We start from the raw sequence: 18,501 nt of genomic DNA, 5'->3' as shown, positions 1-18,501 counted from the left end.
AGTGTTTTAACCTATTAGTTTTGATTTTAATTTGCAATGAGAAAAGATTACTGTTCTGCAATGTCTTCTTTACGTTACAGGTATGGTTCCTTCATCGTGAAAGTGAGTTTTTTAACAAAGGGAGAGGACAATAAATTTACTGTACAGTAAAAATGGAGATTATAAACCCTACAGATAATAGAGGATGGGAGAGGAGTGATGAAAGATAAAATTAAGTATACCTTTATATGTAAGCAGAGACTCAAAATAAAAGTTTAATTACCCTTTTCTCATTAGACTTGTACTACAACTTTGTACGGGGTAGATGGGATATTATTACAGATATTGTGTTGTCTTGATATTATTAGCAACTATAGAATAGAATGTAACAAAAGTACATAAATAAGGTAAAATTTTAAGAGTGATAATGTAAAAAAATATTGACTGATAACAGTCTCAAAATTATAGAATCATGTGGCCTTTTCAGAAAAGTTTTTGGGATGAAAGTGATGTAAAAATGAATCCTCATTTCTGGATCACCTGGTATAGGAATAAGGATAGACAAAACAGGAATGAAAAATACTATATATGTAATATTATATGAAAAACAGATCAAATAAGGTTAGAGATGAAGTAGATAGTAATAAGATATTTATGTACTTGTGCCACTTTATCTAAAAGATCAGCAAATCGTCGACCTCCTTCTTTTGATCGTATAGATAGATGAAAACCCTCGGCTAAGGTGGGTACTTGAAGATTGGTCAGTAGAAGAGAGGGTCTCAATAAACTATTAACATTTTGCCCAAGTAATGTCACTCTTTTACTCCCTGAAAGGAGGAGGAGTCAGTATAGTGATATGACACATGTGTCCCATTATAATCAACCTATCTGTCCATCAATTTTTAACAGTCTATCCATTTAGACTTTATATATTATTTCAGTATAAACAGTACTTACATAAATTTAAGGTCTATGAACCACTGATATGACATGAAATATGTCAATACTTTACAATTCTTCCATTTAACATCCTCTTCTCCTCACATATGGCACACATTCTTCCATACCATATGACACAATCTCCTCTTGTCTATGCCATTCCTTTGGCTCCACCTCTGTGTCTGGAAGATAAAATCTCTTAAACCAGGGCACCAAAAAAGTTCTTACATTCCTTGAGCAGAGCAATATCTACTGTTACAATGGACATAAGCAAATGGAAGTGATTTTTGAATCTTCTAGTAGATCCTTTATTTCTGTCAACTGTTAATGTAGTGTCATTCATTGACAAAAGCCACATGGTCTTTGTTATAATTGGTACAATGGTTTGATGTGTAAAAGGAAAAACTAATGATGGACATGAAACTCAAATAACAAATTGATGTGTTAAAACAAGTCCAACACCATCAACAGTTATTATATATATTCCTCAATTTAATTTTTCAAAAAAAAATAATTAAGATCTTGAAAAGAGTATATATATTCTAAATGGGTTCCAATAAATATTTCAAAACTTTCAAGAAAAATAAATGGTATTCCAGCAATTGGTCCATACTTAAATAATATATGTACACAATTATTAGAATGAAAGTAGCAATTGTTAGATTCTCTTGTTATTTTCTAGTGAATGTCCTTAGTATGAGTAATATCAATTGTTACCCACAGGTATTTTCATAGTAGACTTATTGATGTTTATGGTAAGTACATTTACAGTGTGAAACTGTGAATAGGAGTGTGTGTCTGTGACATATTAATAATGTGTCAGCAATATTGTTGTGTTGTTCTAGTTCTTTGGTACTAATATTGATTTAGGGCAAAAGTTTGATAAGCTGTAATTAACCAGAACTAAAGTTATGTTTTTTCTAGAGCCTATACAGGGGGGGGGGACTAAAACTATTTTACAATAGATCAGATTTAAACTAAAACTAAAACAATCAAAAATGTGATCATAATTGTCCTAAACTGTTTATGAAGGCAATATCACAGTAAACAGGATGATTGGGACCTGGAGAGTTAGTAGAAACTATGGTGTAGTAGCAGTACTAAAAATCAAAATTTTATGCAACTGACCAGTCATGCCTATTGTCATTGTAACCATGGTAACATAAATTAATTCATATGGTTAGTGTGTGCGTTAGCAGTTCTTTTCATCTGTCACCTGGCAAGAGTCTTATACAAACAAACAATAAAAGCAAATATACAGGTATCATGTGGCCATGATAATGTCAAGAACATTGGCACAAGAATACAATAAAATTTGGTACTAGAAATATATTACAAGTTTACAATGGCTAAGGTATAGGTGACCTTTTAAAGAGATTCCCCTATTCAAACCACTTCAATCACCCAATAAGGATAGTAATGTAAATTACCTGGGAAAGTTGTTACTGTTGGCGCAGTAGGTCAGTTATATGACATGCTTGTGGGTAATAGGGGTTATGGCAAATTCAGCACAGGTGTTCTCTAGAATAACAGTGGTTCTCTTGTTGTTATACCAGTCAAACATGTCATTCCTATTAAGTGCAGCTCTTTTAGTGAAAACTTGGTTTTGAAGTAGTTATTGAATTGTGCAAAACCACTACTTTGGCAAGAAATGAAATTGAAAGTTGTTTTGAGTAATCATTATGAATGCTGTAACATTGATATCACACTTTATTAAGTTTTTTTGGCATGCCATGTGTATATTAATCGGGTATCTTAACTTCAACAGTTCAGGAATATTAATATAATGAGATCAATGAATCTGCTGTTAAAAACCTGTAGGTAACCATACTATACTATATTATATAATTTATTTTGAAAGTATGTTTATAGGACATCATTTAAACAACTTTCCAATTTCATTTCTCAATACAGTAGAGGTTCCATAATTTCTCCAAACTAGCTTGACCTACATAGATTTAATAGAAATACTTTCTGAAGCAAGCATGGTAACTATATTTGAGCTTAAAGCCCTAAAAACAATAAATAAAATGGTTGTTATTTCAGTTAATATTACAGATTGTCTGTGTTTTTTATGTTTGTATAAAATTTTTTATTAATCCTTAGTTTAATTTTTTAAATTTTTAATTTGTTTAAGCACCTTGTACAGTTTCCTTTTTACCATCACTACAGCATGACACAAATATGACATGAACACCTACAAAAACAACTTCATTATCATCCTTAGTTGAATGAAAAGAAGAAGCACCTTGTACATGTTATTGGTGACCATCAGGTCTACCATTAGTAAGTAATAAAATGCCCAAACCCAGACAAATAATGACATTGCTGACCCATTAAATGAAAAACACAGATTACCATCAAAAAGCAATGCAGTATTAAACACCACATCCACAATATAACAATATATGTGACAAGTTCATGGCATTACCTTCTATATTTCTACTAAGTAAGGTTAATTATTAATAGTATCATATATTTCGTCATCAATAGTATAATTAAAAATAGAGCTTGTCATATAGATGTGTTTGCTTATCATGTTATAAATTATTTATAGCTGTAAAACAAAAATTGCTCAGTCACCTTGTAAATCTAGCAGCTAATAGCTACCTAGTCACTCACTTAATGCACAAAATAAGTGCTCTTTTTGCAGTTTAGTTTTTGTTGCATATTATATTCCCTCCACTAGTCCTTGATGCATGATTCCATTAATTCTATGTGTGTAATAAAAGATTAATATTGTGAGTCAGTGAACAAATTAAAATAAAATAAATTTCACGTGCTATTCAAGAATTAATAATAATAATGCATATGAATGATATGTTATAGATGAGCAAACAAGGCGATCCAACATACAATTATGGTTTAGAAGAGAAAACTCTTTTCTTAAGACTTTATGACATATGATCTAAAATTTTGATAATAATTCATAATTGTGGTTATTAAATTGGATGGGTTCATAATATATAGATGTGGGAAGTCTATTTATATACATATTGATAGTCCACTGAAATTTACAAGTCTTTTAAAAAGTCATTACTTTGCTAGGTATGCATGCATACAAGAACCTAGTATGATTAATATATTTAAAGTTTAATATTATAGATTGATCAAACTATAATGGTATCTCATGCATGTATTCTATCAATAAAAGATACTGTGCATAATTTAATCTCTGTGATGATCATGAGCCGAATTACTTTGAATGTCCTTTTTCTTATTTTCTTGCATTCACTAGCAATCATGATACAGAAAGTTTTTAATTGTTATTGAATTAATCACACATTATAAGCAGCAAAGAAATGAAAGGAAAACAGAATCACAATTCTATATAACCTAATAACTAAACTAAATCATATACTTTTATATTTTGTACCATGCAGCAGCTCCATATAAGTCCCTTCTAATTAAACGGACTCAATAGCTGGATAATCCGCACCAGCAGTAACAGCTGCCCTTTTTCCATAGCATCAACCATATTCTTAGTACGCTCCATAAAACGGGCCCATGAGCTCTTGAAGCTTTATCAAGGCTTTATCAGGAGCATAATGTTCTCCAAGGAAAAGATGAAGCTCACGATGGCAGTGTTGATGCAATCTAAACAACGTGCATTAGCCACTGCCATAGCAACCCAGGCAGCTTGTTGTCGTTTTATTTTTCCCTGAATTGATCACTGTTATACTCTTCATAGCGAGCTCTGCATCTGTTGGGTCCTCTTCTTTGATTGCTTCAATATGATTCTTTATCTGTTCAGGACTAAAATCTTTATTCATATCAGATACACGTTTCCAGAATTCGGAGAAGATAATAGAGTTGCTTGGGAATGCCTCATACCTTTAACACAGCAGTCTAAAGCAGTCAACGTGCTATGCTCCAGCTGATCTCTGGCCTTCATGAGGTTTCAATTTTGCTGACTCTTCCAGCATTGCCAAGAGCTTTTTTGATGTTCAATTCGAAGTGCTCGCAAATCATCTTGTATTTTCATCCTTTCAGCATAACATTTTTCGAAATCTTCCCTGTCATTTCCACCTACAAAAGTCAATGTTATGTTTGAGAGAATTCGACGACCAATGCTTCCCATACGATCCCTAGCTTCGTTCCTCTCGTTTGAAAATAGCATCTTTATATAATTTTTCTGTTTCATCAATGCTCTTTTCTATAGCAGCCATTTTCTTTTCGAATGTTTGATTCTGCAGCAGTAGCATCGTCACGAACTGGAATTTCACTTGAACTTCATCGTAAATCTTCTGAGCATCAGTTGAAGAGTACCAAAATCAGTAGCCAGCTTGCCAACTGCTTCCTGCATTTTCAGTTGCTTTCTTGAAGACATTCTGGAATCCATCATTGCATATCTCTCTTTCTTTCGTGACATGTACTTGCAAGCAGAGATGTACGATTGATTAATCATAAACAGCTGCTCGTTGAAATTCTGCATAAACTCGCACTGCTTCGTCTGAAAGCTTTGTAAACGGTCAACGGAAAAGAGCATTGATTTTAACTTGAATGCGAGGAAATTTGGTAACACCAAGATAAGCAACACGAAGAGCTAAGGAAAGACTACTGGTTTGAGCACTGATGAGGTCATAGTGACCTGCTTTTCTATCTCTTAGTTTGCTTTTTTACGAGCTCAGTAGCTTCAGGGGGAGGTTTGTAGAGCTCAAATTCTTCGTCATCGACGTAAACCATAATTCTGCCATTATGAAGGAAATGGACGAAGAAGCGTCTTGGGTGGACTTTTATAGTCATCAACAGGTCGATGACGCCATACTTTCAACTAATTGACTATAAACAGGAAACCTAAAACACCCTAGACCCTATATGTATTAATTTCGCATTGAAGTATCTCAATAGTCCCCAATATAGTTTACTACGCTGCGTAGAAAATACCATTTGATCTGGCCCCGTGTGGTATGGAGTTGGATACAATAGTGACAGCAAAAGACACCGTTAGTACTGCAAGACAAGCCTTAATCCTATGTCAACAGAACAAACAACATCAGGCCTCGCAATGTCTTTTGAAAGTGAAGCGAAATGGCGAAGCTTTACTTGGTCGAGCTAAGGATATGACAAGACGGATAGATAATTTTCAAAAGTGGTTGAGTAACAAACAAACACGAATGTCTTATGAAATAGACAAACTACAAAGATCTGAAGAAAAAGCTAAAAAAACGATATTGAAAAGCTTGAGGAACAGAATAAATACTATGACAGATTGGTGAAAGAGAAAGAAGAAAGCATCAAAAGAAGCACAACGGAGAGAAGAAGAAGCCTTGAGAGAAAAGCGTAATGCTGAGGCTAAGTTAAGAGAAGCCTCTAATCCTTTACTTTTTTGATTCCTGGGTATTCTATATTCTGGGGCATTCGTGAGTGATTGAAAACAAACGCCTCGGTAGCAAGTGATGCTGCTCGAGACGCTCAACGCTATCGTAGCGAGCAAAAGAGATTGACGAGAGAAATTGAAAATATAAGTGAGAGAATTGACCAAGCTAAAGACAATGCTGAAGAATTACTACAAAATATACGTTCATACGTATTAAAAGTGATGAAGAGCATGCCAAGCTAGCTGAAGTTCGCCAAATTCAGCAATTGATTATGAAAGCCTCTAAACTATGCGAGGAACTTGTTGAGTTATCTGAAGAGCGGCTTGATTGCACAGAGAGATTAGAACTCGTTTTAAAGCTGGCTAACGAGTTAGAGGAAATGATTGAAGAAGACGGTGCATTGACAAATTACGACAATGCCTGGGAGCTATTTATTGAAAAAAACTTCTTCAAGGTGAAATAAGCGAGCTTTCTTTTGAATTCACATGTTCACAATGCTTATCATAGTTACCCACGATTTTCCATGGTACATCAATGATGATGATGAAAACATTTTGCAAGGCTTGCTGCACCTGACATTTTAAATTATTTTGTCATGAATGGCTATTTTCTGTTATAGACTTAATTTCCTTTTTGGTTTGTGGTTTACAAACAATTTGTTGTAAATAACATAAATAAATAGTTGTTGCTTCGTATTTTTCCTAATAGTATTAAACTTGAATTACGGTAATAAGGAGTGACCGTATGGCATGCACACCCACAAAGGAAGCGTGGACCTATTTTAGTTATGTCCGTTCTCAGGAGCACTTTTCGACTACACAGTTCAGTGTTGCACATCAGAACATTTGTCACTCGTCCACATCCAACTGTAGACAGAATCATCAGAGTGGATCATGCTGGGGAATATGGTGCTGATAGAATCTATGCTGGGCAAATGGCTGTACTAGGAAATAGTCCAATAGGACCAGTTTGTAAAGGCATGTTACTTAATTTACAGTACTAATATATTTATGATGTACTATAAATACAGCATATGTGGGATCAAGAGAAAGTGCATTTGGAAATATTTGAACGACTTACCAAAGAAAGACGAGTAAGACAACAGCTCTAATACCGCTATGGGAAATAGCTGGTTATGTATTAGGTATCCTTGTCTTTATAATTTATTGTAGTCTAATGATAAATATTAATAGGGGCAGGGACAGCATTACTAGGAAAGGAAGCTGCTATGACATGTACTGTAGCAGTGGAAGAAGTCATTGGAGAGCACTACAATAGTAAATAAAAGAAAAAGATGATATGATTAATGCTTTTTTCAGTCAACTTCGAATGCTCTTATCTACTCAATTAGGAGATGAAGAGTTAATGCAAGTAAATTAAAGTTCTTTATTTTCCTGCATATCTATCCTCTTGTTTTTACCAGACCATCAGTAAATGCAGAGATGAAGAGTTGGAACATTTAGAAATGGAATAGATCACGAAGCACAAACAAGTAAGCTGATAGACATTTCCATATTGTTTTGAAATACCCCTGCCCCCTTCCCCCATGTAGGCTCCAGGCTATAATGTGCTATCACAAGTTATTAAAAAACTGGTTGTAGGGTAGCTATCTGGTTATCAGAAAGAAAATAACTCTATACAATTTACATTAAGACTTTTAATTGTAATAAAGAATATAATGAAAGTATTAATTATACACACATCATATAGATTAATCAGTCAATAGAGTTTATTGTGACTTCATAGGTATTTTAGTGGGATAGAATATTATAATGACAGGGGTTTTAAGAAGTGGCATTTGAGCTGTGTCTGGGACAGGTAATAGTGAATGACTTGAGTTGAATTCACAACCTGTTCAAGGAACAAAGAAATGTCAACGTATTAATAGTTTGCTTCTCACATTCATCCACGGCACAAGGATAGTGAAAAGGTATCTTACAGGTATGGAAATGACAGGTCATAGTGGCACCTAAATGCTTGCATTTGCTACAACTCTGAGGTGGAAAAGTTAACATAAAACAAGGATACCCGTCAGTAACTCACCATTGTCTTTCCCTCTTCTATTGCCTCTTCAGTCCTTTCACTTCACTCCCAAACAAACAAAAGCTCAGGTGTCCAAGTAGCACATAAACAAATGAACCCAAGTCTCTATAAAAGACATTTGTTTTATTCATGCAGTGCATATTTCAAATCAAATACCTTTCTTCTCTTCATTCTTACTTCCTTCACTAAGTTCATAGGGACCAAACAAATAGCCTAAATTTCTCTCATTATTCCCCAGACCACACAAGACACACCCAGTCCTTTGAAATGGCAAAGTCCCATCTTCAGATTTTCTACTTGATCTGCGCCTCTTAGGTGTTCGACCTTTTTTACTTCCATCTGAAGACTGTGAAACTACCTCCAAAAACTCTCATCATGACCTTCTCCTTGATTAGTAGAGCCACTTTGCTGATGTTCCTTGGGATTTGTCTTGGGCAGATGTTTCTTATTGACCTGTTTTGATTGTGTATCGAAGAGATGGAGTGCTGAACTCAAGTGAGCGAATACATTTATGACGGATAATCTCAGTGATGTTATAATTCTTTGAGTTTGTTAGATCTCAGTGACTGCCTTCTTGGAGAGGGTTTGTCTTGTTTTGGTTAAAGCTACCACCACTACCAGCTCCACCACAAAAGTTACGATGGAAGGTGAAGTAGGAGAGAGTGATGAGGACATTATCTTATCATACTGAGGCTTGCAGATACTTTTGGAGAACAGGAGATGCTCTCGACAATTTCTGTCTTCACAAACGATTTTTTGGAGGCAACACAAGAAAAATCTCTAGATAGCCTCCGTTTAGATTCATAACTGTTCAATGTTGTTAATTTTTGTAGGAAATCTAAGCGAAGTTGATTTTCGAGTAGCCATGTTACCGCACGGACGAATGAGCCTTCGTTGCTTGTTTGTGGAACCAGTTATAACATCTCCACACCATTTATTGCTAAGCTTTCTTTGCCTTTCTGCGGCTTCATTTCTCCATTCACGACGACGTTTCTTTGCTACTCTAGGTGATCCTGTACTGAGAAAACAGCTAAATCTTCAATAACTTTAGATTAGAGGCTTTAACAGGACTTGAGATGATTGCACTTGTTCGTACAAGAGGGATTTTGGAGAAAAGGACCTTTGAAACTGCTTATTGGGATTTTATGTTTTTGGACAGTAGTGGTAGTACTACAGTATTTAAATACTAGTGGGTTAGTAGTACACATCAATGTACTTTGACTATCCACAATGACAGGGTCTTCTAGCTTAATCTGCACATTTTTGATTAACTGGCTATCTGCAGTTGCACAGACCTGTTACACGAAACATCATGTTTACTTCACCTACTTCAGGATAGGACTTCTCTTCAACCTTAACATGACCACCATTACATAAATAACCTCTAATTAACAGTTGGAACACTTACTAGAGGGACATCAGTGGATAAAGCATGATGATCCTTCCCATTCCATGTAGCATCTTCAGATTAACAGTTATATCATTCATCAACTACAGCAGATGGCAAGACATTCTTGTCGATTGATTGATGATCACTATTATATGAGATGTCACCATATTTTGATAACTAATGGAGACATGTCCCCTTAGTTGGTCACTATTGGATGGGAGATGTCTAACTCCATGTCATATTATTAATTAAATGAACATCCAGATTTTGCATCAGTATTATCAACAATCGCCATTATTTTCAATGATTATATCATTTGTAACTGCTTGTTTTCATTGTTTATACTAACTGGATTGTTTTCAACCTGCACATATTTGATGGTAGAATTTCTCTTCCTTAATGTAAGTGACAGCATTTACTTCTAAAAGTAATTACAATTGGATGGAGTGTTGTCTAAACTACCATTCTTAAATCATCAGCAACTGGCCATTCCCAATGAGACATCTTCCCACAACAGATTACCGTTGGATAGACCAACTTCTAATCTACAACTCATATCCTCCCTTAATTGGGTTGTCATTGAATTGACCATTAAATTTGTGTGACTTTTTGACTGACTGTCTGCAGAGTTCTTGGTTTCAATGTTTATTTCATTTTTCAACTGCTGGGTTCAGAGGACTTATATTTAATGGGCCATGTTCTCGGCATCCCGAGTCATTGTATTTTTTTTTAATATCTTCTAGCGGTACACATTTTTTCTCATAACAATGCAGGACTTCGGGCGGAACAGACACACGGGCCCTGTGACACGATGATGGAGTGATTCGTTATGATTGATTATGTAATTGGCTCTCTTCTGAAGATGGGTATACTAAATCAAACATATCTCCAGTGGATCAAACTGCTTATCAGTATGATCACTAGAGTTAATGGAAACTTCTGTTGATTTCAGTATCTTGGCTCCCATCTAATCTTCTTCTTAATTTAGTTATTGAATTAGAGGGTATACCTCTTTCATCAGTGCAGTCCATGTTCTTCAATTTCAATGCAGAGTCTGAGAAATTTGTTGGACAAGGTTTACAAGCGTTAACTCAGATAAGGTTTCATCTGATAAATTATGGGTGTGGTTAGCACAGGCGTGGTCGTTCTGAAAACTGTGGACTTCTTCCATCTGTGAAAGTAACAATAAAGTAATTTGGTTAAAATTCATACAGCTACTAAATAAATTATATTATTATTATTGTTCATGCTAAGCAAAAACACAGTTTGATAAATAAAACATTTACTGTGTAATCTTTCCAGTTGCTCACACGTGATATTATTTTTAATATTCCTATCGCCTTTCCCATAATGAGACATTGTTCTGGTAACATATATAGACAATGTAGGTAACCAAAGGAAGTCAGAGAGAAGTGATGAATAAACAGATCAAGCAATCTACGCTATAAGAGTGAGTAAAGACAAGAATCAGAGCGAAGAAGTAAGTTTCAACATCAACTACAGGTGTCTCGAGTCAACTAGACAGAGGTCTGAGGAGGGAACCGCCACTTTACTGCAAAACAAGTATATTAAAAGGTATAAGATCTGTATGCAATAACTGTAGAGTGAGGTAAAGTCTTCAACACCTGCTCCTGTTGTATTGATAATCAGTACAGTCATAAACTACTTTATTATCTACCTTTCAGTATCGACCTTGGACAGTTATACATGATTGGCTCGTCACAGTCAAGAGGAAAGTCGTGGTGGAGAAGGTGTGTAGAAGTCGTCATTGAAGAGCTTGTACTGATCCTATACGTGTTGCCAAGGCCAATACACAGAGAAAAGAAATATACTTGCACAAGTAAGTTATATGTATCACTATTATTATGCGGAAACATGTTATCTGTTTGAGAGCATGATAGGATTTGCAAGGTTAGTCTGCTTGTGTCTAGGCTTTACAGGATGGAAAGATATGCATAATATTGACAATATTGTCTGAAAGAAAATGAATAGCTAAATATGGGGTAATAGTTTCAATGTTGCTGTAAAAATAAATACAAAGGAATTGTTGAAGTTAATGGTTTCATGTTCATTCTTTAGTCGTCTTCCTACATGGGTCCAGGCCATGTTACCAAGAATATTCTATATCACGAAAAATCATGGAACTATTATCCATTTACATTACAGGTAAATACTACATGTAATTAAAATTCTTTCCAAGAAATTCATGCCTGTGGCATATTTTTATTGTTTGTATTTCCATCTTTTATGAACTGGTAATTACAGAATATACAGTGAGTCCATAAAAATGTTATAAGTTCATAAGTGTATATTGTGTGATTAAAAACAAATATTTAATTGTTTTTATAAAGACACTGTCTATGTTTACGTATTCCTAGTGGCTCTTTCTGCCTAAGTTTTTAATTCAAATTGAAACTACTACCAAAGATAACAATGGCTGTGCAGATATGCATGGGTCTTCGAACCAGATATGTTAGCTAGTAAGAGAAGTTGACCATGTCAATATAGTTACTGATGATACTTAACGAGAAGGGGGAGGAGAGGGGGGTGGACACTACGCGAAGATGATGCACTCAATTTCAGTCAACAAAAAACTGGCGAGGGCCTTTATGTGATGGATGGAAAGTAAATTTAAAGATTGTTAAATTACATAGTTATGGAATGTCACTATTCTAAGTATTTAGGAGCTACTCAACCTTTTATGTGTTCGTATAAAGTTTGTTAAAAAGTGTGAGTGAAGTGTGGGGACTTCAAACTAACCTCGTGTTGAAGTCAAATGTACATAGGGTTAGTACAATGTGTCCGATCTTTGTTAACAAATTTTTCAGGGCTATTCGGGATATAATTCTGAAAGTCATAAACAAAGCATTCCTGTGGTTAGATGAATGGCATGGTAAGTTAAGAAGGAAAGAGAACATTCCCAAAATGAAATGACTGTACTTCCCGTTTTCTCAGGACTGACTTCTTGATGATATAGAGATGAGTATGAGAGGAAAATGCATGAAGAAACTAATCATTTAGTTTCTCAGACATGAACACAACTCCTAATGGTGCAACACCTGACGCTCACTAAATCTTAAATGTATTATTATTGTATAATAATATCATTATGTGTTTTAATGTGACATCAAATTATTGTACTATAAATATATGTTTCCTGGCCATCTTTTTAATTGAACAAGTTATGACATAATCTTGTATGTGGTCAGATCCAGGATCTGAATGTGTGTGTATAGCTATGACAGGAAATCATTGTGTACTTATACTACGTCACAAGTCTTAAACTTACTGCTAGACAAATAACAGACACAATTTAGTAAACTAATAGTAGACCTTTTAACCAATGCTATAAGAACTGTAGTACTGAAGAGGAAGGAAAAAGAACAGACGAATTATTGGGGGTTTCTGTCATTTTTGAGGTTATGTGACATAATTTTGTTATGTGACATGGTATTTCAGATAACATTAATTGTCAACTGTCTATTGTGTTCTTTTGGTAGCTAGGCATACCTAACTGTAATTGCCACAATAATAAGAAAGAAATAATAGCTATTAGTAAGTGAACAAAAAAAGAATAGAGTACACAAAATGGAGCTATTTGTCATGAATTAACACCTAACCCCTCCCTTTCAAAAAAAATTAGAATGGATGATAGTAATAAGAGAATGATTATCAGGAGCCACAACTCTTCCGGTTATTCTGCTACTGATATCATGATGAATACAATTAAAAAAAAAGAAGGCAAATGTTGCAGTAGAAGTACATGTACAGAGTGAATTATACATGTAATAACAACAAAAACAAGAGATCAAAAGAAAGAAAGTCGAAGATCATAACACTAAAAGTTAATATTAATTTGTGATGTCATCACGTTGGTCACATGACCAGTTACTTCTTTGAAAAGGCAGACTTGAATCTACTAGTTGATAGATTGAGTTGTGTGTTTTGGGCTGTGGCTGGATCTCGTTCAGATGGTCGCGAAGAGCTTCTTAGCTGACGTGCATGAGATCTTGTCGTCATTCTATCAACAAACTATAAGAGAAAGACATAATATTAGAGAGAGAGAGTCAGCTGAGATAGCTATGAATATTTTTAGTAGTTCTTGAAATTAGAGAATTAAAATAAACCTAAATTTATCAAGTAGTATTGATACCTAAACTTACAGTCACACACATATGAACAAAACTGTGATATAGATAAGATATATAATGCTTTTAAAATACTCGAGTGTATTTAGAATTACAAGAAACAATGTGACCCTATCAGTGTGTCCGCCTCCCCACAATATTAGATATATAATTACCAGATGTTTAAATTCTTGCCCATTAAGAATAAACACATTAAAGGAAAACTCATTATAGACAATCAGTTCATAATTGAGTATTAATTAAAGGTGACTCACCACTAGGATGAACCAAATTCTGGTTGAGGAGGTAATTGGGGTGGCATAGGGTTACTGTGATGTGGATGAACTCCATTGAGCTACCTAACCTATCTAGATGATGATCACACATGACAAGCCTGATGATGTTGACCCCACCCATGAGCTGTATGCATGTGATGGCCAATAGGTGGACCACCTGTTGCTCCGATGACATCATGACCATTCCAGAATGAGGCATAGTTTGTTTTCTCTTTTCACTGCGAGAACGTGTTCGCTCATTGGGACTATGGGAAATAAAAAATACATAACTATCATTTATTCTTAGTAACAATTGTTACTAAATATATAGCACTACTAAAATAGCCATACTTTGATGTGTTGGAGATGGTGGTTATAGTTGTCCCATGTAATGCTCCATGTTGACGATTCATAGGTGAGCCCATTGCTACTGCTTGCCGAGAAGAAGTGGGCGTGGCACTGTGTGTATACGGTACAAACAGGAGGAGGATGGTGCGAGTGGAGACCGTCTCGATATCCAACAACCATACCATGACTTGGCATTGATGCAGCTGAGTGGTCACCTGTAGGCTACAAAAAAACAAATGTTGACTTTGTTATAAAATGAAGGTCTATTTAATGTTAGGACAGATACGTTTGACAACAAAACAGACTTTAAAATTACGAATCAACACTAAATTTAGACACATTATAGATAACCACTAGTACAGTATTAACTAGTACATTGGATATGGTGTAAATGGATTATATTATGACATACAATTCTAGCGATGTTCCAGTCGTAGACATAATCGTATGTGTAGCCTCAGTCGATGAAAGAGATTTCTAAACAGTGTGCCTGAGGTAAGGGTAGTCGGGCTTGTCTTCAAACTTAAGCCCACGAACAAAAATTAAGATATGTGCCAAATTCACCTTAAAAAAAATCTTTTTTTAAAAACGAATCATGTCTTTATTAACTCACCAGGATAACCTCTACACAACACCTCTACTGGAGTGGAAGTTTTTTTCACTGATTTTCTCATATTTCTGTTTTTGGTGGCAGCTACAATAATCAAAAAGTCCAGTCATTTCTCTAGTCATTAACTTCAATCACAACCTTTAGTCCCTGCCATGGTAGACTACCCAAGTTAAAGTACATTAACATATAACCCAATGATTCTAAATCGTCTCGTCGACTTTGTTCTGCCAAAAAGAAAATAGAAAGGTGTCATATCTTCCAGTTGGGTCAACAATAATATTATTAATTAACGCTATATATTACATTATTATCATGTAATTATACATACTCCTTACCTATTCCTAAATGAGTGTTAATACTAGCATTAACGAGCTGTTCCTGTCAAATTCTGTTTTCTCTATAGGGAATGTGTTGAGGTTTACGAGCGTCACGATATTTCTTGGCCAATCCAAAGTCAATGATATATACAAAGATTGCCTTTCTTGCCAAGCCTCATGAGGAAATTGTCCGGTTTTACATCACGATGAATAAAATTCTTGAATGAATATATTCTATTCTACTGATCTAATGGAGAAACAGTTAACACAATTACACATATAACTTAATCTATATAATAGTAGTTCACACATGCTAGTATTACATTTCAAAGGATATTTTGAAGGGCCAACAATATATATTATGAATACACGTAGTATACACTGTAGTAGTTTAGTTCTCACCAATTGATTGCTAAACAATAGCACTGTCTTGAGAGAGAATTTACGAGAGCAGAAATTGAACAGGTCCTCTAGCTGGGACCTATAGTTCCATAACCCAAGACATTGTAATCACCTTCTTGTACCACACCATTTAATAGAAGGTATAACCAACTGGAAAAAAACAATACACAAAACAAGGGACACGTGGATTACTAATAAAAAGGGCCAACCAATTATTAGAATGTACTATCTGTATAGTAATAGTATATCAGTAATCTCAATTCACTAAGCATATTAAGGTAACTAATGATATTTTGATCCTATGGGATTATTAAAAGAGAGGATTTTATTCGTGAAACAAACTGTCAACAAACCACAGGTTAGGGTATGAAACAGTAGTCTCTATTCCATATAGGTATAATGACATGAAACACTTGATGTGAAACTTATGAGGGTGGTTGTACCATCGGGACCATGCCTCATTTTATAGAATATTAGCTTCAATCGGACGTTGAGGAGGTGTGGTATTTGACACATCTCAAATTGATAGCAAACTTCTCTTGACTTCCGATAGAGAGAGAGTGAAGGTTAGAGAGAGAGGCGAGAGTTTGGGGATAGGGAGCCTGAGAGGGGAGAGAGGAAGACCTCCGAGACTGCATGGGAGAGAGAGGAGAGGGGGATGACTTTAGGGCTTAGGCGAGATGGAGAGGAGAAAGTTGAATGAGAGACGATAGAAAGTAAAGATGAAGTTGAGAGATTGTTTGAAGAGACGGAGCTAATGGGAGAAGTAGGGGGGGAGAGGGGAGAGACGACACTCCAAGGGAGGTTAGAGGGATTGAAGGAGGAACCGAGGAGGGGAGATGGCGAGGTAGCAAGTTTGTAGACAAAGGGGTGGAGAGTGGGATAGCGAGAGGTGGAGATAGAGAGAGATAGAGGAGAGAGTGGAGAAGAGAGTGATGGGTGTGAGAGGAGAACCAGAGAGGAGAGAGAGAGAGAGGAGGAAGTTGAGGAGGAGAGAGGAGCGGAGGGATTAAGGGAGGAGGGGGAGCTAGAGGGAGGGGGGGAAGAGAGAGGGGGGGAGGGAGGGAGGGAGGGAGGAGAGAGTGAGGGAGAGAGGAGGAAGGAGGATGGGGTTTGATTGAGCCGATGGGAGAGAGGGGGGGGTGGAGGGAGAGAGAGCGAGATGAGAGAGTGTAGGGGAGAGGGGAGAGAGGAGGAGAGAAGAGCGGAGAGAGGAGAGCGAGAGAGAGAGAGAGAGAGAGGATCTCAATATAAACACAAACAACAATATCACTACCGAACAGTCTATAGCATTATGCTACGAGACAACAAGTCACAAAAATGAAAGACAACAACCTCTGTGAGCAAAACTAACAATACTAACAACAACACAGACTCAACTCACAGAGGGTTGTTATGGTTACTAATCAAAATAAACAGAGCTAGGAGAAGACTAAATGGGGCACACCTGACTTGACATACAGGGAAAAGAGGGGAAGGGCAAAAATCTTGAACATGATATTTTAAATAGTTCCCATTACAGGATATTCAATCAGTATGGAGGTCCTTGAAATAGTTTTACAGGTGCCAAATTGGACATACTTATAACAAGAAATGGTAGAGAGAAGTTGGGCTGTGGGCAAATAAACGCTGAGTCACATATCAACATACTTTGACATAGCCAGACATGTTTATCAACAATTACAAGTGTCTCCTGACTCTAGTGTTACTCAAAGGATTACAGGAAACCAGATACAGTTATGGCTAAAGCTTACTACCAATATATATAAAGGAAGTCCCTGTCCTCATTACTAAGACTATTCGCACTGTATTCAAGGGGGTCACTATTTACTATGTTATATGAAGTAAAGAGGAGAGGACCCTGTACTTACAGGATGTCAAGGAAGTCCTCATTTTGATCAAATTATTTAGCACATCTATTACTACGTTAAAAGAAGGAAAGAGTAAGTCCCTGATTACAAGAATATTAGCACGTATTCACGCATGTACTTTGTTAAGAAAGTGTCAGCCTGTACGACCCACCATTATCAGAATTATTGCACATTCATTACTAAGTGCCCTGTACAGACTAATTAAGACACAGACACCATTTGAATAACAGTGTCTTGTACAACTAACAGATGGCCCACCATTACTGCAGGCTAGCATTGGATACATTGCATGTTCGTTAGGAGAAAATGTCATGTTTTCTGGTCTACTTTACTTACCGAGATAAATATCTCCAAACGATCCACTCCCAATCGTAGGCCCAGTCGATATTCCCTCCGACTCTTAGTTCCATCGGTCATTTGTAATAGTTAAAGTACAAAACAGATCTGGAACGAAAGAAAATCTAGTGAATTAGAATAGTCCTTTAGATAACATACGTGAAAATGTTTTACCATTAACTTACTGACCCTATACTATTATAAATTAAATAAACTATCCAGTCAAGACCTCTGTATTTCACAAAACAATCTATCGATAAATCAGTAAGAGTCTAACATTACTTGTTTTTTAGATAGTTCTCTTTGGTGAATGCTTCTACTGTGCCCACGATAGCAGGAAAGCCAAAAACAAACGTGCATATCGCGTGATATCGCGTGATATATGCTAATTCTATTCTTAGATATTATTATGTAATTGGTGTGTGAACTTTTTTTTTTAGTAACAAATTCGCGTTGCTGTTGCCGCTAACTCCCCAGGGAAAAGGCATGACGCAGCTCCTTATGATAAAAGATTAGGTACAAAAATCGATTTAAGACTTACAC

General features: G+C 35.8%; 2 pseudogenes; one reads left to right on the top strand and one right to left on the bottom strand.

Annotated features, from left to right (window-relative positions):
* Positions 1–7,026: 7,026 nt before the first annotated feature.
* LOC121392559 lies at positions 7,027–8,597 on the top strand (annotated as a pseudogene).
* A 2,117-nt stretch (positions 8,598–10,714) lies between these two features.
* Positions 10,715–17,419, bottom strand: LOC121392558 (annotated as a pseudogene).
* Between the last annotated feature and the right edge of the window lie 1,082 nt (positions 17,420–18,501).

Source organism: Gigantopelta aegis, unplaced genomic scaffold (genome assembly GCF_016097555.1).
Source record: "Gigantopelta aegis isolate Gae_Host unplaced genomic scaffold, Gae_host_genome ctg4076_pilon_pilon, whole genome shotgun sequence".
Lineage (NCBI taxonomy): Eukaryota > Metazoa > Mollusca > Gastropoda > Neomphalida > Peltospiridae > Gigantopelta > Gigantopelta aegis.
The sequence above is the reverse complement of the archived record's forward strand: the minus strand, read 5'-3'. Positions and strand labels throughout refer to the sequence as shown.